General features: G+C 41.1%; 1 protein-coding gene across 8 annotated transcripts in view; it reads right to left on the bottom strand.

Annotated features, from left to right (window-relative positions):
• Positions 1 to 26,639, bottom strand: part of GAB1 (GRB2 associated binding protein 1) — a 151,990-nt gene that overhangs the window by 85,551 nt on the left and 39,800 nt on the right. Inside the window, exon 1 of one of the 8 annotated variants that reach the window (XM_043512953.1) lies at positions 11,526 to 11,649. The exons of the other annotated variants lie outside the window; for them this stretch is intronic. The gene's annotated coding sequence lies outside the window, so the exon portion shown is untranslated. Of the gene's footprint in view, positions 1 to 11,525; positions 11,650 to 26,639 lie in introns of those variants that run through there. 8 annotated transcript variants of the gene reach the window in all.

The raw sequence follows: 26,639 nt of genomic DNA, 5'->3' as shown, positions 1-26,639 counted from the left end.
GCTGCTTACACACAGCACAGGGACACGGCAAGGCTTAATTCATTAACATTTGAGAAGAACTTCAAGACCCGATGACTTTTACTGTCAGTTATCAGCTTTGATAAAAACAAAAATTAGGCAAGAACTTTAACTACAAATTTTCTTGTGGTTAGTTTATATTTAGCCATATTAACCATCATTATATCTTTACAGGACGAAGACAATTTCCAGTTTGCACAGAGGAGGAAACATTGGGCAGAAGGAGAGGGGTTTCAAGCATTCATATGTCCCTCTCAGTCTTGCCCGTTATCAGTTCATTTCAGAAAATAAAGGAGAACCAACAAGTACATTTCTTGTTCAAATAGTCTATGGCTCTTGTAAGGAAAAGTCTAACAGTAGGTTTGCTGCAAGTCAGGATGAAAGTGCATTGGCAGAACTGTATGGAGAAGTCTAGAAAATGCCATCCTACATAACAGGCCCAACCCCACCACCCTAACCACCCGGGGCATAGTTCCAGTGATGGCAATATAGCAGGCAGTAAAACAAAATGCTTCAAGTGAAGTATTTCCCTCCCCCTTATTTTTTGTATAAATGAAGGGAACAAAGCTATTTGCTAGAGTCATTCAAAGGGACTAATCCTGCAACCTTTACTCACACAATCAGGCCCACTGCCTTCATGAAGATATTAAAATAACTAAAATATATTGGCAATAAAAAGTAGATTATTGCCTTTTAGTAGCCTCTGTAAAGAGTATAGTAAAAAAAAATTCTGCTTTCTAACAAGTCATTTGGTTTTACTGTACATACCAACTTTTGCATAATTAGCCTTCATTAGTATTAAATTGTTTTAAAAAAATCAGATTTTTTTATTTAAAGTTGCTTTGATTGTGTGTTTTGTCTGCTGACCCTGTTAAGTTTGTGGCAGACCAGGCACTGGAATTAAATGTAATACATTATGGGGTCCTCTCTGTGCATGTTTTGAATGCTTGAAATTTTTCATTTGGTTACAGAAATCTTAAGCCTATACAGCAGTCACAGAAGTCTTGTGTGGCTGTATTGTGGCTCTAGACTTCAGTTCTAACTGTAAATAGAGTGCAAACTTGTAGTTAGCTTCTGTGCAAGATGCCTACAGTGCCAACTGCTTCCCTAAAGCACATTTTTTGTTATTTATATGTGTTACAAGCAAAAGCTTTCAGAATGTAAATTTCATTATGTTCAAACCACATTCTGTCAGCATCATCATACTGACTTGCAACACACAAAAAGAAAAGGAGTACTTGTGGCACCTTAGAGACTAACAAATTTATTTGAGCATAAGCTTTCGTGAGCTACAGCTCACTTCATCGGATGCATTCAGTGGAAAATACAGTGGGGAGATTTATATACACAGAGAACATGAAACAATGGGTGTTATCATACACACTGTAAGGAGAGGTTTCAGAGTAGCAGCCGAGTTAGTCTGTATTCGCAAAAAGAAAAGGAGTACTTGTGGCACCTTAGAGACTAATAAATTTGTTAGTCTCTAAGGTTCCACAAGTACTCCTTTTCTTTTTACTGTAAGGAGAGTGATCACTTAAGATGAGCTATTACCACCTTGATTTCACTACAAAAGATTTTCTCCCCCTGCCCCCCCCATAATAGCTCATCTTAAATGATCACTCTCCTTACAGTGTGTATGATAGTTTCAGAGTAGCAGCCGTGTTAGTCTGTATTCGCAAAAAGAAAAGGAGTACTTGTGGCACCTTAGAGACTAACAAATTTATTTGAGCATAAGCTTTCGCATTGTTTCATGTTCTCTGTGTATATAAATCTCCCCACTGTATTTTCCACTGAATGCATCCGATGAAGTAAGCTGTAGCTTACGAAAACTTATGCTCAAATAAATTTGTAAGTCTCTAAGGTGCCACAAGTATTCCTTTTCTTTTTGCGAATACAGACTAACACAGCTGCTACTCTGAAACCTTGCAACACACAGTATTTGTACTAACCAGCAGATTTCCATTAAAACAATTAAGACTGCTTCATGGTTAAACAACATTAAGAACTGGAGCAGAAAATGTTCTGAATTTTAAAAAGCAGATTATTGAAATATTAAGCTAAGAGTTCTTTATAGCTAATAATTTCTGAAACATTCTTTTTTTATTTTTGAAAACACCGTATTTTTAAGCATGGAAATTTAAGCTGTACCTTTTAATATCTCTTACAAAGAATTTAATATTTTCCATTGATTAATTTCTTTTAGATATTAAATTTTAAAAAATGGGGAAAAGGAATGACTTTTTGCCTCTAACTAAGATATATGCATTTCACTGTATGCCTTATTTGACACTTATAAAAGAGTGCTGCTCACACATGGAAAGTAGCTTATCTGTCCGTAACTTAAAAAAAAAATTTTTGCTTATGGATAGAAACTAAGTGATAGTTTTGTACAGCTCTTGAATTTATTTACTTTTATTGTTTTGTACCAGCAAAGTGCTAAGTGTTTTACAGATACATAAAAATACAAGGTCTTTGCCTAAAGAGCTTACAATCTGGGTATATAACACACAAACCGAATGAAGCAAAAGAGGCAAATCCTCCCCAACCACCCACCCACCCCCAAACAAACCAACCCAGCATATATAAGCAATGAAGAACTGCATGTCTACTTAGTTCCTTTTTTTTTTTTTTTTTTTAAATATATGAGAACTTCATTTAGGAGAAAACCAAAGTTTGTATATTTGGTAGAAGTAAAATTTTAGGAAGAACCTGAAATTGTTATTTCTTCATATATGCAAACATTTAGCAAGTAGGAACCTGGTACAGTATATAACATTTCATTTTGATTACAAACTTCAAAAAATAGTTTCTATCTTTTAGTCAGGACATTCATAACATGCTCCCTGTCAGTTACAATATATTGACAGGCCACTACTATCAACCACTATTTCAGACTACAATATTGAAAGGTTTTAAGAAACATTTTTCCAAGTAGGGTGACTATATTTCCCTGTGCTGAATACAGGACACCTGGTAAAATTACTCGTATTCAAGTGAGTTCAACAGCTATCAATCGTGCAAACGTTCATATTAACATCAAGTTGACTGAGCCCCTGTTAAAAAGAAATACTGCGTAATTGGATTCTTTATATTTAGCTTATCTTTAAGACTTTAGGGTTCACTCGGGGGAGGGGTGACAAAAACATCCCTACCCCACACTCACACACAGGGAGGGGTGACACACACACACTCCCATACACCTCTATCACACAAAAGATGACCAACCGACCCAACCCTCTCTGCTCAGCGCTCTCCGCCCTCCATGCCTGGCTGGGCCCCCAGGACAGACCCGCCTCTCCTGGTACCCGTCTTCCCAAGGCAACACGTTGGGGGAGTGGGGAACGCAGGGTTACATGCCTCCTTCCTTAGAGGTTTTTAAGGTCAGGCTTGACAAACCCCTGGTTGGGATGATTTAGTTGGGGACTAGGTCCTTCTTTGAGCAGGGGATTGGACTAGATGACCTCCTGAGGTCCCTTTCAACCCTGATATTCTATGCCCCCCTCCCCAGATTTCTGCCAGGGTTCACAAATATGGCCAGCAGCAGCCTTTCAGTATTGGGTGGGAGGGAAGGGATGGAAGCTGCTTCAGAGGAGGATACTTAGGAGATGGAGCAATCCCCGGCTCCCTGAGGGCAGGACCCAGAGGGAGGGGGCAGGCGAAGAGGGTGCTAAGACCTCACCCTGGGTGCTGCTGTGGAGCCTGCAGGTTCAGGGTGTGAACAGGCTGGAAATAAGAAAAGGAGTACTTGTGGCACCTTAGAGACTAACAAATTTATTAGAGCATAAGCTTTCGTGAGCTACAGCTCACTTCATCGGATGCATTCGATGAAGTGAGCTGTAGCTCACGAAAGCTTATGCTCTAATAAATTTGTTAGTCTCTAAGGTGCCACAAGTACTCCTTTTCTTTTTGTGAATACAGACTAATACGGCTGCTACTCTGAAAGGCTGGAAATAGTTTCCCACCCCCGCCACTGAGCTTAGCTGAGGGGAAAAGAGCTTCCCCATGCCAGCACTGTGCAGGGCTTTGGCACATGCAGGGCTCGGCTCCTCCTGGCCAGCACCCCAGGCCAGAGGGTCTTGGGCTTTCCCGGGGCACTGGCCCAGCCAGAGACAGTGGGGGAAGGAAGGAGATTGCCAGCCAGGTTATTGGTGAGCTGAGCGCTCTGACCAGGGCTGGTTCTCCACACAGCGCTGGGAGCGGGATGCACCCTGCTGGGAGCGATACGGAGGAGCAGTGGGGCTGGGGTGGTGAAGGGGCAAAGCAGAGAGAGAACAGCGAGAGGAGAAGCACGTAAAGGACCAATGGGTGGACAGCAGAAGTGACATGTAACTGGCTGCCGCCTGGCACCTGCCCACACTCACCAGCCACTGCAGCCAGAAACAGGACAGGGAGTGGGGCCCTGCTGGCCGAGAGCCGGCATGCAGCGGGGGCGGGCGTGCTGACGGATCTGCAGGGGGAGCGGCTGGCGCTGCACACTGCATATTCGCCCTGCCACCAGCCTTGCACACCCACCCCCATTGTTGGCCACTGGACTTCCCCCACTCATCACTGGAGATTGGGATGCAAGGGAGACAGAAAATATGGGACAATTTGCCCATTTTTAAGAAAAATCAGGACATCTGCAGGAGGGCTTAAATACAGGACTGTCCCTTTAAGCCACCCTATTTCCAAGCGACAGTTATTTACTTCTGACTTCATCACAATGAGGAAGATAAGGCAAGACTGCGGTGGCATTTGCACCCCCATTAACAATTTCAGAGCAGGGAGAAATCTTTTGGAGATGGGAACTTGCTCTACAACTGATCACATGTTGCAAATGGCATTTTGTTTGTTCATAACTATTTTGGTAGCTTCACATATTTGAGATTCTGTTTTCAGAAAATACACATGCTCCTCAGACCAACATATTGTCAAACTTCATTTATGTGATTTACAATTAATGTAGGTCAAAACAGCAAACCTCAACATATGTCACAGTGCACCACCAAGACCTTGTCTACATTAAGGCACAAACAGCCTGCCCTTTCAACTCAGGTCCAGAATATAAAAGGATCTATACAAACAGCAACGGACAAAGCACAAGTATGGGTCAATAACAGCAGTATATTCTAGGAACAAGAGTCAGTGCAAGGAACTCAGATCTCTAACTAAAATTACCTCCGCAGACTCCCATTCTTTCAGACTGCTGCGCAGTGAACAGTCATTACCAGGTGGAGGACCAAGTAAAGACTTCTATGAGCTCCAAAGCGTTGCCTTACAAATAACAAATAAAAAACAATGGCCTAGACAAGCCTTCAAAGCTACCATCCCTCCAGCAAAATGAACCTTACAGCTGGACTACTGGCCTTTCTGTTGTACATTTCAAAGCACTGTGCTATGCACTCAGACGACAAAACAAAGGATAATACCCCCTTTGGGCTCCCCCCCCCCATTTTATATTACATGTGTGGTGGCATGAGAGCCTCTGCATGTGCAAACCTGGTAATGTAATATAGGGACTCTATTCCACATACATTCTTGCCCTAAAAATCTTTCACAGTCCAAACAACACAAGACAGCACAACACAGTATGATTCAATACAGGACACACCGTGAGATTAGAATGAGATAACTGAACACAGAACAGATGCAGTTTTAGAAGAGCTTGAAGGAAAAGAGGAAAGGAACTTGCTATTCCAGGCATAGAAGGCAGCATGAAAAAAGGAACAGTAGGAGGTTGGCAAAGGAGACACATTAAAAGGCCTGGAGAGAAGCTTTATGAGGACATTGCATTATCAAGTAGAATGTATATGAAACTCAAGTAGGGATGAATGATGACTGCCCTGTAGAGTTACGGAGCTAGACCTCCAGGTGTGCCAAAGCAACACTCAGTATACCTAAAAAGAAAAGGAGTACCCGTGGCATCTTAGAGACTAACAAATTTATTAGAGCATAAGCTTTCGTGAGCTAAGTGAGCTGTAGCTCACGAAAGCTTATGCTCTAATAAATTTGTTAGTCTCTAAGGTGCCACGGGTACTCCTTTTCTTTTTGCGAATACAGACTAACACGGCTGCTACTCTGAAACCTGTCACTCAGTATACCTGCTACACTCTGCCAGCCACCAGCACCAAAGCACAAAGGCTGCCCTGGAATCCCCTTCCTCCTCCCCCACCTCCTATACTGGGGCGGGGAGTGGGATGGAGGAAGGAGAGCAGGAAGATTGTAGGGCACCATGAGGGGCTATCATAGGCCTGCCTTTGTCAGCTGACAGTTCTCCTGCGGTTCAGGGAGTTTCCAGCTGTTTAAGCAGTTTTATGATCAATTTGTGCTTCTCTGTGCCTCTATTTTGAGATCTGCACTATAAAAGAGTTTGAGAATTTCTGGCATAAATCCAGCTGCTCACATGATGTAGAGATTTGTGACACAAAAGCATTTTTCAGTCAAAAAACAAAACAAATTTTCCCAACTTCTTTTTGGTGTGGTCTCAGTTATCTTATATCACAAACACTTTTATCAGATCAGGTTTGAGAAAGGAAAGGAATCTTTGCTCATCCTCTAAGTAATCAGGGATGGAAGTGTGTGCACACGCTTTCCCTCCAGCAACAAAGGGGGAGGGAGAACAACAACAACTGGCTTTTTTTCCCCTATGGTCTTCAGAATTATATCAGAATCCTAGATATTGGCTAGCCTAAAAGATCACAGGAGGTAAGGATCATTTTCAATATAAATTATTCCAAAACATCTTAAACCAAAGCTTCAGTAATTCTTCTATATAGGTTCTGAGAGCAGAGTCCTTTCTGGCAAATGGAAGTCCTAGTACTTGGACATCACAAGCATTTATTGATTTCCTAGACACTCCAGATACTTTGTAGAAGTGTATCACCTCACAGAGTGTATTTTTAGACTTCCTGCAATCAACTGTCCTCCCTATATTGCTCAATATGACCCACAACTGTCCAAATCAGTCAGCTTTGCTGTAATTTCCTAATTGTTCTTTAATTTTCATTGCTGGGGCTTTTAGAACATCTAAAGTAAAATTTAACAATTGAAGGAAGACTACTGAAAGTCTCTTGTCAGGTTCTGGGACTGGACTAGCTTCATTCATCAAACAAAAGGGTATCAATAATTCTCCCGTGAAGGAGACCTAGGGCCTCAATATGGGATGGCTTTATTTTTTTAATGGTTATCAATGTATTTTATTGTTTTAGTTTCTAAACACTATCAATACATTTTGCTACTGTGCCCCTGGAGCCACAGAAAATTGTGATTGCTGTTTCTAGGTCTGCTTCTACTCATGATCCCCTCACTAACCCAATCTTAATAGGATTCATCAGCCACAGATGACTGACTGTACCAAGCACACAGAAATACAAGGAGGGGCAAGTTGTCATGGCCACCAAGAATCTGATCCAAAGAGCATTGACGTCTATGTGACTCTTTCCACTGACTTCAATGAGCTTTAAATCAAGTTTCAACTGGGATTTCAGTGCAAGAGGAAGTATTTAAGGTTCTCACAGCAGAGCCCTCTCTGTGAGAGAGAGTATGGACTCTCTCTTTCTTGTGAAGAATGGGATAGAAGTCTCCTCAGTTTAAAAGTTACCAATAATAAGAGCGATGGTCTCCCTCGGCAGAAGAGGTGGTGTAAACACCAAAGTAATGAGATAAAGGAGACAGACTCTCAGGTGTGTTAAAACTGGCTGATCCAACACCACTGAGGCCTCCTTGAAGTAGTACGAAATGGTGCAAATGCCTTTAGCTGCTCCTCTATTAGCTCATTCCCCATATACTCCTTTTCTCCTCTTGAGATGCTGAGGAGATTATGCTCAAGGCTGAAAACCCTGAGTTGGATGGTACAAAGGAGTTTTGCTTGGCAGCCAGAGTCATGTGGACAGCACAGAGATGGTGAGCACCAGAGAAAGTAACACATCCACACTGCAGGCCCTCATGTGGCCTCTTTCTGTCTGAATGGACTCAGGGATGGGGGCAAACAAAGACTACATCCCTTCAACAGTGGTCCTGTAGAAACAATAGGAAGCTGAGGTTGATCTATGAGAGACATATTTATGGGATTTCAGACACACAGAATTTCTAAAGCCCTAGAAGTATTTGAGAAGCTTCTATATTTCAAAATGAAAGCTTAATACTCTAATGTACCAACCAACCATAATTCCATTACTAATTTCTAGACTGCCAAAAAATAATAAAAATAGAACTAATTAATTCCAGTGAGACACCAGGGATTCTAGGGCCAACAACAAGCTGAAAAATAAAATCAGGAACTGAGGGTTATGAGTGTAAGGCCAAAGAGCTTCTTTCTATAGATGTGTTACTGGAGGTATAGGATATATCTGTTGAGGTATTTGATCCAGAGTTAGACCAACTGCACTTAGTGGGAATTGAATGCCTAACTGCCATTTATACCTTTTAACCTCTCTTTCTGTCTGTGCAGCAGAGCAAACTCCAAAAGTGGAATCTCCAAAGGCAGATTTCATATTGGAGAACAAATTTTGTTCCACGCACAAGATGCTTAGACCATTCTTAGCAGAACAATCTATACGCAGAAGTCCAAAGGAACTGGAAAGTGTCTTAATACACTAGGAAAGGGGAGAGAACTTTTTTCATATAGAACAAAAAGGAAACTCTCTTTTCTCAACAGTCTTCTGAAGGCAAGACCTTCAAAACTGAAATACTGACAAGGAAAATGGTTGCCTGGAAAACTCCACAGCAAAAATTCAAATCCAGCCAAAATTAGTAGTAATCAATAGTTACTACAATCTGTGGACTGCTCTTCAGCTAACGTCAAGTTAGTTGGCGGTCTCAGTTACATTTTGAATGAAGGGGAGTCCACATCACTCTACACTGGCATCTTCTTTGGTCCCCCATAGCAAACTGGTGAAAGGAACTGAATCCTGCTATTGAAGATGCAGAGGTAGAATAGAATCCAGCTTGCTCTTCCATGGTCATATTGATGCTGCAGAATTAACAGCAATAAAAAACATTTTTTGTCATCCAAACTAGTACGATTCAAGGCAGCCAATATGTAGAGTAAGAAGATGTCAACTCCAGCCACAAATTATTTTTATTTCTGCTTTAGATGACGGGGGAGGAAGAGAATTACTTAATCAGAATACGCAAAATAGAAACAAAATTATAAAGCAAAATATTTTTCACAATCTCTTAATATAAATTGGGCAACTACTAGTAATCCCTAAGCCTAACAGAAAGACAAACACATAAAATGGCCAGTGCTGAAACCAGAAGGACACAGAATAATTCTGATGCCCTTGAAGCTATGGTTCCAATAAAAATAAATATGTAGACACATATGCTACCCCCAAGAGAAATTTAAACCTCTCTAAAGAAAGTTCGGGCACTCATACTATCGCTATGGGGGCTACTTATGTAGACAGTTAGAATGAGCTGTGGAAGTCACCTGCCATTCCCTGAGTTCTGGATGCTTCATTGTTTCATATTTCATTTATATTTTTAAGCATTTGGAGTATTTTAAATAAAATATTATTAGGGGTTTAGCCATGTACTACATTGGAACAAGCGACTGGAAACTTTTTTTTATTTCATTGCAGTTTTCATTTTAAATTACAGTTAGACATTTTGTGTCCAGCTGTGTAAGAATGAATTATATTTGATATGCATTACATATGTATCTTTATAAAGAAACATTATTTACTATTAAAAACATACTGTTTAGACTGGCCAAAAGCTATGATTTCACAGCTTCTGATGGATTGATATGTTTACTTAAAGTTTTTCTAGATAGTTTCAAAAAAGTTTTTAAGAACACAGTGTGGCATAACATTCATATGCACACACAAGTCCAGGAAAGGAGTAAATCTAAAACTTGGCATACGTCCACATAGGACCCCCAGCCAATTATATTATCCTTACACATGTTGATTAATAACTGATCCTGATCCTGCAAACACTTCAGTGCATGCTTAACTTTACTAGTACAGTACTTAAGAATGCAGATAACTGCCTGCAGGTTTGTTCTTACTATTATTCAATTAGTTCAATGAATTTCAATTGGTCTATTCTGAGAAGTAAGGCACTCCCTTTGTGAAAGTTAGGGTTCAGACTAAGGCCCATTCTTGGTTCACTAGTTTAGTATATTTTACAGTTTTGCCAAATTTTCTGTGTGTCTGGTGGTATCAAGAGAATTCAACTTGCCATACCTTCCCTAGTATACAATGTTAGGTCTTAATATTAATTATTTGAAGAATTACCTAAAAATTGAATATTTTTTGGAGAATACATGCTAACTATTGTGTCACACTACTTCTGCAACAGAGGTGAACAGGCAGGGGAAAAGGCAACTTGCAGTTCAAACTGTACAGATATATGCAAAAATATTTTTTCAAGTTACCTACTCCAATGCCTTAAATTAGGAGACATCTTACTTGCAAAGATTTCAAAGACCTTGTCTCATGTCTTAGGTATATCTCTAATAATGTGAAGACTCTTCTGTAACAGCTTTACTAAACCTGTACCTATCCAAGTAAAGAAAAACCAAGATGAAAGTTACACACAAATCCCTATACTAACCCAGGAACCAAGAAACCAAAACCAATGGACCTAAGCGAAGTCAAACAGTCTTTGCTCTTAATTAACTGAAAACGGCCACAAAACTATGAAAAACTGACTAACAAGAAATCAAATACTAAACAATCAAGAAAAAGAAAAAAATTTTTGGGTTAGACAGATAATGCCTCTAATCCTTTTACCATAAAAACTTCTTAGCAAACTATCTGAACTATGTTTCAGAACAATATGCTTGGCCTGTTTTTATTATTTCTTGTTCTTCCTTAGGATGCATGAGGATATGTGATATTTTTCTGCAAAAGACAACAAACTAAATATTATAGAAAAAATATAAAATAGGGGAAAAAATAGGAGAGCTTAAATAATCTAGTTAATTGTTTCTCTCTTGCCACACACTGCAGGTCTCATGAACTGAGGAGTGCAAATCTGCTGATGATAAAAGCCAAAGGAAAAACACTATTATAGGTTGGTAAAATTAAATTATAATGGATTTAGACATAACATTTAAGTAAAAAATTATCTAAGCAAAAAGTTTGGTGGGTGAAGTTTAAAAGAAAACATACACAAAATCACAAAGTTAATAAAATTTAGCATGTTTCTATATTACACCAGTAATTAGTATATGCAAATAGCTACTTTACTATGACTAAAAATCTTGGCATACAAATTGTACAAAATATGCTCAGAACAACATGCTAGCCTTTGTATTATACAGAGATATTCTACTGACCTTAAAATGCCAAGTCTGTTGAACAAGACTTTCATCAATGAAATGGTGTTACTTAATGACTTAATGGAAACAGACCATTAACTTACAAAATAGCGTCGGTCTGTCTAACCAGAAAGAAAGCAAAATTATCCCAGTGGGATAAAAGAGAGACTAGCTGGGGAAAGAAGAGAGGAAACATCAAGTACATAAGCAGGGATCTGACATGCTGAAGAAAGTAAGACAAAAGCAGAAAACATACCTTTCATCCAAGCTGGCTCTCTCCATATCTCTGAATCACATCATCACACTGTTCATTAGAGTGGTCTTCACAGAAGCTACACACACACAGCATAAACTGGCCTATGTCCAAGTTAGTGACTTCAACTGCTCCATATTAATAAAAGTAACAGAAGCAATACACAGGGGACAGAGATAGAAAATGGAGTGGATTAGATAGTTGGTCAAGCCTCTCACTGCTAACAGATAGTGAAGATACTTCACAGGAACCCAAAAAAATACATGCAGCGGACTTGCACTGTTATCTCATACTGTGTCTTTAACATTGGCTTGTGCTCTATTAAGGAAAAGATTGCATTCTCTTTCAGTTATAAACACTGACAAGTACACCACAGGATTTTATCATATCTCAAACAGAATGGCTCCAAAAGACCCAACCCAGTCACAACAAATATTTCAAATTGTATTGAACAGATTTCATCAACACTTTGCCAATAATACAGTTGATTTAAACATTATAATTAAGAAAAATAAAGGGATAATTAAAGAAAAACAATGAAAAACCTATTTGAAAAGTTTCTGCAACTGATAAAATGTGTAAAATTCCTGCAAGAAATTATCTTGCATATTCTGAACTATTTTGTGATACATGAGCTGTTCAGGCAAGAAATTGAGAAAAGGTCAAATTTGCATTGATAGCCTGGCCAAGAACTTCTTGAAAAAAGAAATAAGGGAGGGAGAAGGGAAAGAGAAGCCAAGAAACCAGTAAACCGACATCTACAGTTAAATAAAAGTTAAAAGCAATATGCAATGCAGACACAGCATAAAACTTTTAGATACAAAACAATAACATTTTTTGCAACTAATTTTCAATATATGATCAAGAGAATAAAAAATATTTTCTCTTTCCAATGTAGTTTGGTAAATGTTATTTTATTCAGAAAGTCAATACAGTTATTCAAAACAAATTTTCCAAGCTTTAATCCCTCATCAGATTCAAAGACAAAGAATTTTTTTTTCATAAGACAATACACACACACTCATTTCTTCTGAATAAAAGTTATATAGAACAATACACAAGTACTGCTGCCTATATAAAGTAGAGGGTAAATTCCACTGTTTAACAAATTCAAGTTGTGTCAAGACATCCGACTCATACTGAAGTCTGGCAATGCTGTTGTCAGAAGAGTGACAACTGAGCTACAATTATGCTAAACCATTTGACAAATGAAGACACCAAATGTAATTTCTCATTGACTCTTGCTTCTCAAGAGTTCTAACAAGTTCATATGGATTCGTTATTCTTCCTCTTTTCCAGCAGGAGGAAGCACCTCCACCTGTTGGGATTGGTACATGTCAAAAGGATAAATGAAAAGTTTAAGTACTATACCTTTATACTTTGCAACTAATCAACATGGTATTACATAAAAAGGTCTCTCCTTCAGTTAACTGGTATTTGAGTACAACCATGTTTGAACCAAACTTGCTACTCTACAGGCAACTCTGAAGTGAAAAGAACAAGTTTATTGTCAGATTCTGCAGGGTCAATGAAGTATTTTAAAAGCAATGCACTTGATAAAGATGAGATCTGTTTGAAAATAAAGGATAGGATTGCAGTATACTAAATGGTAACAACAGCCATTAAACCTGTGAAAGGTTCAGTTGTGGCTTTGCCACAAGCTCAGAATAAGGGGCTGCATATGAATGCAATACCCGGGAGGGAGACTGTGGCTCGGAGTCATGACCTACATTCTGGTTCTCCCATTTCTCTGGTAAGAAGTAAACTATGTTGGGTCCACACCTAGTCCGGCCCACAACATTTTGGCACCTAAGGCAGGGAGTTCAAATGATGCCTCCATGCCTCCTCACTTGGGCCAAAACTTTGAAAGGCTCTTTGAAGGCTCACCATGAACATTTGTGTCGATGTATCTCAGGAAAGCTCCTTCCTGCTTAGATAGAAAAGCTTCCTTTGCTTGCTTTCTTTTTCTGAATGCTGCCCCACCGGGGCATTTTCTTCTTCCACTCATGACTGCTGTTCTGTGCCAGCTATAGTGGCTCTCAACACTCAATTGAAGGGGACAAATAAGCAGGCTGGTAGCAGGGCCTGAGTGAGGGAAGAGATCAGCGTCTTAAGGGCCTAACTGGCTCCTACTACTTCAGTTGACTGCCTGTTCTCCTCAAGTGGGTTCAGGGAAGCAGCAGGAAACAGGAAGCTCCCTGAGAAGCGGGTGTTAATCAGTCCAGGCTCTTGGGGGTGCCAGAGAGGTACATAAGAGGCTCCTCCTCCTCTCTCCCCCTGAAGTTCCTGCTGCTTTTTGTTATATCCTTTCACCTTTTCTCCTGCCTGCCTGTTGTTTCTTGTGCCCCCCTTTCTCCAGCACAACACTCCACCATCTCTGTGCACCTAGAGCAGAGAGAATACATATGCACCAGCAACAGACAATTTTCTACACTCTGGGTCCTAGAGTTCACCTCATGGTAAGGCTAGCCCTGGTCCACACGCAGATCTTACATTTGCCAACACACCAGCACAGCTAGTGGCCCATCACATGGGGAGGGGGAAGAGCATTGATTCTGGGCAAAGGCAGTTGGTGGGGATAGGACATATTAGCTCAGTGGAATCTGCTTTCCTTTCCACACTGCTACCATGATGCTGGTTGCTGGTGCAGGAGACTCAGGGGGTGCCTTACTAGCTGGACCTCAAATTTGGCCCTGAAAGAATACTAATATTAAGTACTTGTCTGCACCAAAGACGGTCTCGGAAATTCCTGTGAGGAACAAATCGAGAATAGCTAACAAAATTCAGAAAGCTATAACTTTAAGGAGGGTCAAATTGAATAAATTATACTGGAATATTGAAACAAATATCTTAAATCAACAAATTCCTGTACAGCTTTTTAAGATCAAATACTTTCTTAAAAGATCAAGTAATATTAAAGTGGTTAAGTTGTGAGTAATAAATACAAACACACACTTAAATACATTTCTCTCTTCTGATAGTTTCAAGATTATATGACATTCCCATACTAGTCCAGAACACTGTGGAGGGGAGGGAAAAGGTACAATTGGACAGGAAATGAGGGTCAGGGGCACCTTTCCCTTTGGTAGAAGGATAAGGCTATAAAATTGTCAAGTAGTTTTTTCCCCCCTCCTTAAGTTTAACTGATCCCATCGCCCCCTCTCCAATAGGTGCAGGTTCATTTCTGAAGCCCTTGTACAAACATCTCTGTCCTCAGGCATGGTCACCTTACTGTCACAAGCCAAACATTTTTTACCACTTCTAAGTTATGGGAATTTTGCCCTACAAAGAAGTAGAGAAAACAAACTTCTGTGATAGAATCTGAGACACATCCATCAAGCTAGGAGGAACCAGCCAGAAGTGACAATGGTAGAAGTAAAACAGTCAAGACGAGACAGTTGTTGCTGTACAAAAAGATTTTTAAAGTGACACTCTACGTAAGTGGCAAAGAGCTACAAGTAGGAGTGGGCTGTGTTCCTGCAGTAGGGAAAAAAGTAATCTACATATCAAAACCATAAGCCACAACCAGCTGTGAGGAGAGATTTTAGGGGGACCACAGACTAGAATCTAGAAGTGAGACGAAGGACTTGAGGTGAGCAGCTTTAGCAGTTTGGTCTCTTTTTCCAATCCCAAACTATTGTTTTATTACTTTGATAGACCAAACCCTACAAAGAAACAGCTGCTGAAGAAAATGACATTGACCAAGATGTAATAATTTTTTCTAATTTTCTTAGATGTCCTTCAGCACATAGGGTGACTCACTCCACCACACAGTATAGAAGATTATAAATCTTCATTCTCAAATAGTCACTTTCTGGGTGTTTTCAGACCCATCTCAAAATGATTATTCTCTGCTTTGTTAACTGGGACTTCTCCAATTCAATTGTACTTTGGATCCATGCCCCAATGAGTTTGTATTATTTTACATAGTGAAATAGCTGTGAGAGGTTTCAGAGTAGCAGCCGTATTAGTCTGTATTCGCAAAAAGAAAAGGAGTACTTGTGGCACCTTAGAGATTAACAAATTTATTTGAGCATAAGCTTTCGTGAGCTACAGCTCACTTCATTGGATGCCTTATGCTTATGCTCAAATAAATTTGTTAGTCTCTAAGGTGCCACAAGTACTCCTTTTCTTCTAGCTGTGAGAGGGATATGTTGCCATAGTTTTAAAGAAAGCCCCCTGCAGAAGCTTCTTTTGATAAAAGTCTGACTCACACTTGAGTTTGGTAATGGTAAGGGGTCGGTATCTAATGCTCCTTTTTTGCCAAGGTCCTAAGGAAAGTTGACAGTAAAGCTTGTACAAGATAAATTTATGTCTGGAATCAGTGCAGGACAATGATTAACTCCAATGGATAAGAAAGGACTGTTTGTGTTGGTTTTATTAGATACATCAGACTTTCCTGCTCCTGTCAAACACTAGATTAGGATCACTTATGTCCAGTATGCAACCTCTGTATTGGGATCCCACAGGGCTCTAGTGGGCAGTAAACAATGGAGGGAACCGCCACTACTAAGCAAATCTCTCCAAAGTAGTGCAATCTATATCAAAATGCAAAATTCCTTCAGCAGTCCAGTAGAGGAAGAGTAAAGAAGGGAACAATGATAGTAATTTCCTCCCTGTAACACTGGGGGTAAACCTACAGTGTCAATCTGGGATCAGTCTCCAGCCAGATCTATGGAATAACCAACAAACAAACAATTTCCCTAGGGGAGAAAAGACTGCTGCAAAAGGCTCTACTGCAGAGAGACAAAGAGGATGCAGACATCTGCTCTTCACCACATAGGAGAGAGACTGGGGAAAGAATGACTAGTTCAGCAAGCATAGCAACAGGAAAGGCTTCATATTTTAACATAAATACAAAAAAAAAAAAAAAAAAAGAACCCTGCCTTCATTCAGCAGGACAGAGAAGGAATCTTCTGTCCCAAGCAGTAGCGCTAACAGAAGAGAAGAGAAGCTTTCCCAACTTAGCTTTTGAGTTTTTCCTCAGAAAGTGTTTGCTCTTTACACCTAAACCACTTTAAAGAAATTCCTTCAAAGGCTCCATCCCTCCCTCCCTTCCAAAAGTTCATAAATCTGAAGCTCTAGCCGTCTTGGATTAACTATTCACTACTCCATCACCACGTTATATTTTGCAGTTGACCTGAATGCAGCTACATCAAGAATGCCTATAAAAGCCTAAGGTGCCAGGACCTGTTCTGATGCTACAGCTACATTCATATAACACTGTAATTCAAGACTCCAAGGCAGCCTGAAGGCACAGATACAGGAAAGTGTAACTCAAAGTCATATACGTGCCAAGAAGCTGGATTTTCCTTCTCTCCCTGTTACTGAATTACCTATTTCTACCATGCTGAATTTGGCACTACTGACATCATGCCATGTCAGTCAGTCTGAAAAAGAGCTGCCTCTAATATAGTCATCTCAGCAAAACAGGAATGGAGCCAATGGATGGTTTATAAGGGTTTTGAATTAGTAAAATATTTGTCTAATTTCCCCACAATTCAAGGAAGACCAAATAAGGAAGAGTTACCTGCAACTTACACCAGAGGATAGACTATAATGTGGCTTTTGAAAAACCTTAAGGCTAATATGACTGCAGTGATACTTATGGCAAGGGATTTATGGAAAGAAACAAACTTCAAAACAGTACTCTGGTTTAGTGCAAGAATGCAAGTTCTTTGGCGCAGGGACTGTCTTTGTCCTGTGTTTGTCCATGACTAGGATTACTAGGTGCTACAGGAATACAAATAAATAAAACAACAAGAGTGCTCTATCTGCGGCACAGTCTTGCTAACTTGTATGCAAGTATTTTTTTCCAAAATGTTTTGGGTCAGATTTTGTTCGCACAGATAATGCAATTTCATTCACCTTTTGGTCTTGTATGTTAGGGGTTTTTTTGTTTGTTTTTGTTTTTAAGTAAAGAAAAATATTGGCAATACAAGTTATTTCCTTACATAAAAAGTGGAAGTGTTGGACAGTCCACATACTCAAAAAACTTCATTTTAGAACATTAATTTTTACAGGATTCCTAATTACTTTTTCGGTTTGAAGAGGTAAAAATATGAACTTCCAAGACGAAAAGCTTTAGATAGTTACAGGAAGCAAAGCTCTTATGAAACAACATGACAAAGGAAGTATATTTATAGGTCAGCAAAGGGTGGGGGGAATTGGCGGTGAAATCAGTAGTAACAGCTGCATGATTCTTATGTAGGAAACGAAAACAACCTAAAAAGAAAAGGAAAAAAACCTTACACAATAGACCAAACTTGAGGAAAATATTTTTGCTTTCTGATATTACTGAAAAAGTATTTTCTACTTTAACACTAGCTTCTCTTTTTGCCTTATCTAGTTTTCATAAGATGCCTTTGCCAGTTTTCATAATTAAACCCATTAAATAAATAATTATATGACTACAACATATGTTGCTATGGAGAGGATTGAGATAGCAAAGATTCAAGCTTTTACTCCATCACTGCAAGGTCACATAAATGATAGAATGAGAGAGAAAAGAAACTGTGACTAAAAACAGATTAATTATGTTAATGTACATTGTAGAGACACTGTTAGTAAAAAGTAGAATTTTCTATATTTGAAAGTTTTCTGAAGTGCAAGAATTCTGATTTGCCCCCATACCTTTGTAGCAAGCAGTATAAAGAACCACAAGTATGGCTTCTTTCTCACTCATCATTTTGGTATAGTGTTGTAATACACCTTCATGAGACGATGATTCAGAGAAATTTCGACAGGTGGGTATGAGGGTCACTTGTTTTTTATCCACCTCCTAAACTGGGCGAACACCTCCTCACCTTCCCAAGTACCCATACAAGAAACAGCAGACAGAGACTCCATTAAAGACTATATGCTCACTCGCCTTTAAGAGATGCGGACCATAATTTTCACTCTCCCACAGGTAAATGGATGTCCTCTACATGACCCTACCAAAAAGCAATGACTTAGTATGGGAAAGACATGTATTTATAGATCTTCTGTCCAACATAGCATGCTGTACTACCAGCTACGACAACATGCCATCAGCAACTTATTCACAGACACATCATGTTATCACTGAACTGACAACAGTTAGAATGACAAAAATGTCATGTCTCATGGTTAAAAAAAAAGCCTAAAATTAAAGGCATGACCTAATGAGAAAAGGCTACACACCCAAACTCTTGTACAGTAAATTTTTAAATTAAAAATTTTGCTACATTTTATTAGTAAATATTCTTTTCAGAAAAATGGCTTTCTAAAAAGGTTTCAATAAGAAACGGCAGTCAAGCATGAGTTTTTAATAAAATATATAATTTGCTACAAGATAGCCGTGGAACAGCTTTAAAGTCATTTAAAATTAAGCCTTTAAAGTAATTTAGTTAAGGTTGCAATTTACTGCTAGAAATGGCTATATAAACGTTCAAATTAAGGGATAGGCTAGAAAGATTTAAAATCGGAAAAACAAAACAAAAAAAGGAACACACCTGACCGGAACTTTCAAACCAGTTATTCCAGTTTAACGTTTTGCTTTCTGAACTGATGTTGTGTAAATAAGACCTACTGAACTAATGAAATAAAAAGTTTATCCTGAAGCATAAAGGTAAAAAGATTATTATTATGTTGGGCTGTACTAATTGTAGCCTTTACAAAGTGAGGAAGAATGATCATACTACTCGAACACAATACACACACAAAAAGCTACATATTAGATCATGTTCAGTGATCTCCAACTACCAAAAAAGCACTCAACCACACTATCAGATCCATCTCCGCTCTTTGAAATTCAGGCAATAACAGCAGCAAGAAAAGCCTCCTACCACATCCAGTTTGCCACTTATCTGCACCCATTCTGCTCAGGTGAAGCCTTACAAGCCATGATTCACACATTCTGGGGTACTGAAACTTTCTTTATCTAGGATGGACAAACAAGGCTTTACAGAAATTTCAGATGGTGCAAGTGCAAGAAATGTTAGTAGGAGTCTTCATGGTTGCTTCTTCTCCTCCATCACTGACAGATCCAACTAAAGGAACTGGTCCTGATCTTCAAGGCCATCAGTGGGATGAGGTCAACCTAAATAAAAGACTGACCTGAACAAGAGGCTTTGTAAAAAACTGGGCAAACTTAAATAACTGAGGGACAGGAGCCAATCAGTTACCTCTTTCCCCCACCTCCAGCCAAAAAGATATGAGGGTCGTGGTGGACGATTAGCTGAACGTTAACTCCCCATGCAACACTGGACAAACGGACTAATCCGAAAGATAGTGGACCCAAGCAGGGGACTTGTCAGAATTAGGCATGCTGTCTTGGTCGCGTTTCACAGATTTATAAATCCCATGGTCAGAAGGAACCACTGTGACCATCTAGTGTGACCTCCTGTATAACATAGATCATAGCGCTTCCCCAAAATAATTCCTAGAGCAGATCTTTTAAAAAAAAAAATCCAATCTTGATTTTAAAAATGGTCAATAACAGCAGTGTTCCCTCTAATTTTTTATGTCTATGTGGGGAATGAATTTTGTTACGTGCACCAATATGGAAGTGATGTAATGTGTGGCGGGGCCAAGGGGTTTGGAGTGTGGGAGGGGGCTCAGGGCTGGGATGGAGGGTTGGTATGTGTGGGGTGAGGGCTCTGGTTGGGGCTGCAGGCTCTGGGGTGGGGCCGGGGATGAGGAGATTGGGGTGTAGGAGGGGGCTCAGGGGTAGGGTGGGGTTGGGGGGAGTGTGGGGATTGAGGGCTCTGGCTGGGGGTACAGCTTCTGGGGTTGGTACAGCTTCTGGGGGGGTTCCAGAGATGAGGGGTTGAGGTGTGGGGGGGTTCAGGGCTAGGGCAGGATTGGCGCATGGGAGGATGAGGGCTCTGGCTGGGGGTGCGGTCTCTGGGGTGGGGCTGAGGATGCTAGGTTTGGGGTGCGGAAGGGGGCTCAGGGCTGGGGCACAGGGTTGGTGTTAGGGTTCCTTCCCCACTCTGAACTGTAGGGTACAGATGTGGGGACCCTCATGAAAGACCCTCTAAGCTTATTTTTACCAGCTTAGGTTAAAACTTCCCCAAGGCATAAAGTCTTTGCCCTTGGATTAGGTAAATGCTGCCACCACCAAGTGATTTAACAAACAATTAGGGAAAGGACCACTTGGAGTTCCTATTTCCCCAAAATATCCCCCCAAACCCTTACACCCTCTTTCCTGGGAAGACTTGAGAATAAACAAGATGAGCACAAACCAGCCTTGGATTTTTAAGACCCAAAAAACCCAATCAGATTCTTAAAAAACAGAACTTTATTAGAGAACAAAAAAAGATAAGAGAACAACTCTGTAAGATCAAAATGGAAGATAATCTTACAGGCAGTTGGATTTAAAACACAGAGAATCCCTTTAGGCAAAACTTTAAGTTACAAAAAGACACATTTCCTTTAGCACAGCTAATTTCACAAGCCAAAACAAAGAAAACCTAATGCATTTTTTAGCTAGATTACTTAGTAACTTTACAGGAGTTGGAGGGCTTGCATCCTTGATCTATTCCTGGAAAAGGTATCACACAGACAGACAAAAGCCTTTCCCCCCCCCCCCTCCAGATCTGAAAGTATCTTGTTCCCTCATTGGTCATTTCAGGTCAGGTGCCAGCCAGATTACCTGAGCTTCTTAACCCTTTACAGGTAAAAGGACTTTGCCTCTCGCCAGGAGGGATTTTGTAGCACTATATACAGAAAGATGGTTACCCTTCCCTTTATATATTTATGGCCTCCCCCCACCCCCAAATCACAGTTAGTGTTGGACAGCCGGTTTCACACTGGCTGTGATTTCTTCCTGGAGTTCTAGGAGAAAACAGAGTTAAGACGACACATACACCTTTAGATATACTACTGACTATATAAAAACTAATATTATTTTCCACATTTCAAGGAAGATTTTAACTAGTTGATTCTGGGAAACTTTTATGGGAGAATGCATTAGCCACTTTGTTAGAAGTTCCTAAAATGTGTTGTATTTCAAAATCAAAATTTTGGAGAGCGAAACTTCATTGAAGAAGTTTTTTGTTATTGTTCTTGACGGTGTGAAGCCACTTTAGCGCAGCATGGTCAGTTTGTAGTTGGAAACGCCGTCCCCAAACGTATGGGCGTAGCTTTTTTAGCACGTACACAATGGCGTAGCATTTCTTTTTGCTGATTGACCAGTGCCTTTTCCTTTCAGACAGTTTTTTGCTGAGAAACACAACAGGATGGAATTTTTGATCTGGTCCTTTCTGCACTAAAACTGCTCCCACACCACTCTCGGACGCATTTGTGGTTACTAGGAACAGATTGTTAAAGTCTGGGGCTCTTAGCACAGGGTCAGACATGAGTGTCGCTTTAAGCTGGTTAAAAACCTTTTGACACTTTTTAGTCCACTGAACGGCATTTGGCTGTTTTTTTGGTTAGGTCTTTTGGGGGGGCAGCGATTTGGCTGTATTGCGGTACAAATCGCCTGTAATATTCGGCCAAGCCTAAGAAAGATTGGACCTGCTTTTTTTTTTTTTTTAAACTTTGGGACAGGCCACTTTGGATAGCATCCACTTTGGCCTGTACGGGGTTGATAGTTTTTTGATCCAGCTGGTGTCCAAGGTAAGTCACTCTGTTGAGGTCTATTTGACACTTTTTAGCCTTAACAGTTAGTCTTGCCTTTTTTATGCACTCAAAGACTTTTTGGAGATGTTTTAGGTGTTTTGCCCAGGAATCCAAAAATATGGCCACATCGTCGAGGTAGGCAACTGCATATTTTTTCAATTCCGCTAGGAGACTATTTACACGTTTTTGTAGGGTGGCAGGTGCATTTTGCAGCCCTAAAGGGAGCACATTAAATTCATACAGCCCGACATGTGTGATAAAAGCTGACCTTTCCTTGGTGGATTCATCTAGTGGTATCTTCCAGTACCCCTTGGTTAAGTCCAAGGTAGAGATGAACTGGACCTGTCCCAGTTTCTCCAATAGTTTATCTGTGCATGGCATTGGATACTTGTCTGGACGAGTTCCAGCATTTAGCTTATGGTAGTCCAAGCAAAAACATATCTCCCTATTTGGTTTGGGAACTAGAACCACTAGAGATGTCCATGCACTGCCAGAGGGGCGGATTATACCCATCTGTAGCATATCCTGGATCTCCCGTTCTATAGCAGTTTTAGCTTGAGGAGACACCTGGTAAGGTTGGACTTTAATTGGGTGAGCATTACCTGTGTCAATGGAGTGGTATGCCCATTCAGTCAGTCCTGGGGTGGCTGAGAACATTGGCGCGTAGCTAGTGCACAGCTTCTTGATCTGCTGTCGCTGCATATGCCCAAGGGTCATGGAGAGGTTCACCTCTTCCATGCCATCATAACTTTATCCTTTGTAGTAGACACCTTTCGGTCATTTAGCATCATTTTTTTCCTGGGCTGTAAATTGACAAACCTTTAATTCTCTGGAATAAAAGGGCTTTAGAGAATTAATATGGTACGCCTTAGGGCTTTTGGTTTGAGGTGGGGAATGCTATGAGATAATTAACAGCTCCCATGTGCTCTTGGACAGTGAATGGCCCTTCCCATGAAGCTTCCATTTTATGGTCCTGGAGCACCTTCAAGACCATGACCTCGTCTCCTACTTTGAAGCAACGCTCTTTGGCATGTTCATTATACCAGGCTTCTTGCTCTTTTTGAGCATCTTGAAGGTTTTCTTTAGCAAGGGCTAAAGAGGTTCAGAGGGTGTTTTGTAGGTTGGTTACAAAATCCAGAATGTTAGTTCCTGGAGAAGGTGTAAACCCCTCCCATTGCTGCTTCACCAACTGTAATGGCCCCTTAACCTTGCGGCCATATACAGGTTTAAATGGTGAAAACCCTAAACTGGAATGTGGTACAGTTTTGTAGGCAAAAAGCAACTGCTGCAACACTAGGTCCCAATCATTGGAGTGCTGATTTAAGAATTTACGTATCATGGCCCCCAAAGTTTCGTTAAACTTTTCCACCAGGACATTTGTTTGTTGGTGGTAAGGGGTGGCAACCAAGTTATTCACCCCATAAGCTTCCCAAAAGCTTTTCATGGTTCCTGCCAGGAAGTTAGTTCCTGCATCTGTAAGGATGTGGGAGAACCAACCTAACCTGGCAAAAATGTCTGTTAGTGCCTGACACACACTTTTAGCCCTGTTGCTTAGAACTACTGCTTCTGGCCATCAGGTGGCAAAATCCATGAATGTCAGTATGTACTGCTTTCCTCTGGGTGTCTTTTTCGGAAAAGGACCCAGAATATCCACTGCTACTTGCTGAAATGGAACCTCAATGATGGGGCGTGGCTAGAGAGGGGCTTGGACCTGGTCTTGGTGTTTTCCCACTCTTTGGCACACCCCACAAGTCCGGATATAGATAAAAACATCCTTGCCCATTCCCTCCCAGTGGAACGACTTTTCCAAATGGTCTTTGGTTCTGTTCACCCCAGCATGGCCACTAGGATGATTGTGGGCTAAGATTAAGAGCTTTATCCAGTACTTAGTTGGAACTACCAACCATCTCTGAGGATTCTGTCCACCAGAAAGAGTTTCCTTGCATAAAAGTCCTCTTTTTACAACAAATCTGGATTGACTAGAAGAGCTGAGAGGCGGTGGGTTGCTCCGTGCCGCCATCCAAGCTCTCTGTAGGCTTTTATGTGCTTTATGTTTGGTCTGGAACTGTTTCCCTGATGCTGGAGACATCAGTTCCTTACTGGATTGCGGACCTGGACTTTGTCCATCTGGAAGCGATGCAGGTGATGGGGCTGTTTCCGTTGATGGTGAACCGCTCTTCGCTGGTGCACTATGAGGTATTTCAGGCTCTGGCTGAGCTTCTTGTATACGGTTATCTGTTGCTGCTGCCAGTGCAGGCTTGGTGGTGTCCTCTGGTGTTGGAGCTGTAGTCGGGCGCTGGACTCAGTGCTGGCAATGGTTTTGGTGCTACTTGCCTTGCCAGTTCTGCTTCTGGGACTGGATCCACTACAGCTGTTGCAGTCATTGGCAGGGGATCCGGTTCTACCACCTCCATTTGGGCCTTTGGTAACACAGACGGGCCCCAGTGGAAGGCTCAGGAACAGGGATAGGTGTGGAAGCTTGCTTTGTCTGGCTGCAGGTGACCATTCCCACCTTCTTGGCCAGCTTTACATGGTTGGCCAAGTCTTCCCCCAGCAGCATGGGAATGGAATAATCATCATAGACTGAAAAAGTCCACATTCCTGACCAACCCTTGTACTGGACAGGCAACTTGGCTGTAGGCAAATCGAAAGAGTTGGACTTGAAGGGTTGAATCGTCACTTGGGCCTCTGGGTTGATTAAGTTGGGGTCCATTAAGGATTGGTGGATAGCTGACACCTGCGCTCCAGTGTCCCTCTACGCTGTAACCTTCTTCCCGCCCACACTCAGTTTCCCTTCACTCTGAGGGTATCTGGGAGGCATCTGGGCCTGAGGACCTTTGGAGTGACCCCAATGCAATGAACTGTAATCTGTTGGGGTTCTTGGGGCAGTTGGCCTTTACATGCCCTGGCTCGTTACATTTAAAACATTGCCCAGCTGACTGGTCACTGGGGTGAGGTGGGTTGCTGGAAAACGGTGTGGTGAGACGATAAGGCGTCTGAAGTTTTCCTTGGGCTGTAGTTGGGGCCCTGGGCTGCCCCCGGTAGTAAGGTGTGGTCTGAGGGTGTCCCTTCTGGTATCCACTCCAACTGCAACCAGGGTTCTTCCTCTCTCCTTCCCTCCACTGTCTTGTTCCGGTTTGCCCAGCCTCTTTGGCGGTGTGGGACTGCTCGTATTAATTAGCATAAGAAGCAAGGTTTTCTGCTGAGTCCATTTTCTTATCCCAGAAACACTCTTTTATATTATCAGCAGACATATTCAGGAATTGTTCTTGAGCTATCAAATCACACACTTCTTTAAAGCCAGTAACACCCCTTCCTTTGACCCATTTAGCCAACAGATCCTTTATCTGGTTTACATAAGCCACATTACTTAGTCCAGGCCCTCTCTTAAGGGTTCGAAATTTTACTCTAAGTTTTAAAACCAAATCCTTGAATTTATCATAGTCAGAAGCCTCATCAATAGGCATCTTGTTGAATATGTTCAGAGCTCTTCCAGTCAATTTTGTGACCAATGTGGTCATCTTGTGAGCATCAGGAATTTTATGGAGTGTGCACAGACTCTCAAAGGTGAGAAAATATTCAGCAATATCACTGGATTCATCATACTGTGGACATAGTCGCTCCCATTTGTGGATTGTTGGGGAAGGATTGTTAGGGTTATTCAGTATATTCTGCTGAGCCCTTGCCTTCTCTATCTCCAGTGCATGCTTCCTCTCTTTTTCCCCTCTCCTCCACTTTTTTCTTTTGCCTCCATAGCTCTCTTGGGAGCAGCTTCTTCTGCCTCCACCCTGGCTTTTTCTGCCTCCACCTCCAAGCACCTTAAGGCCATCTGTCTATCATGTTCTTTTTGTCTCTGTTCAACTTCCAATTTGGCCAGCTCTAGTTTAGTAGCTGTTTCACTGGTACTCATATTCCTGCTTTCTTGTGCTTAACTCTAGCTATACCTGAGAGTTAGGGGGAAAAAAACAAAACTTGTGAATTTCCAGTTCACTGTGCTGTAACCTGATACCTTTGCCTCTGATAGCTGTTCCCAGCCTACAGAAAAATCCTTTTGTTAAAAAAAAAAACGAACACCTCTGCCTCCAGGCAAAAAGACAGAGAAAGCTCTAGCTGCTTTCGGGAGGGGCGGTGGGGGGTTGGGGAACCCTCTTCGGGTCTGTGCTTTTAGTTCAAAATGATCTCTGGTTTAAAATAATCCCACCTCTATCACCATGTTAGGGTTTCTTCCCCACTCTGAACTCTAGGGTACAGATGTGGGGACCCACATGAAAGACCCCATAAACTTATTTTTACCAGTTTAGATTAAAACTTACCCAAGGCACAAAGTCTTTGCCCTTGGATTAGGTAAACACTTGCTCACCGTAGCAGCTTGGGGCTGGGGGAAAGGCACCTCTCTGGGGCCGTGGCAGTTCTAGTGGGTCTGGGCTGGGCCGGGCCAGGGGAAGAGCCCCTCTCCCCACCTGTACAGCTTAAAAGGAACTTAGAATGATGGAGAATTCATCACATCCCTTGATAAATTGTTCCAAA

Source organism: Dermochelys coriacea, chromosome 4 (assembly GCF_009764565.3).
Source record: "Dermochelys coriacea isolate rDerCor1 chromosome 4, rDerCor1.pri.v4, whole genome shotgun sequence".
Classification (NCBI taxonomy): domain Eukaryota; kingdom Metazoa; phylum Chordata; order Testudines; family Dermochelyidae; genus Dermochelys; species Dermochelys coriacea.
This window is presented reverse-complemented; position numbering and strand designations above follow the sequence as displayed.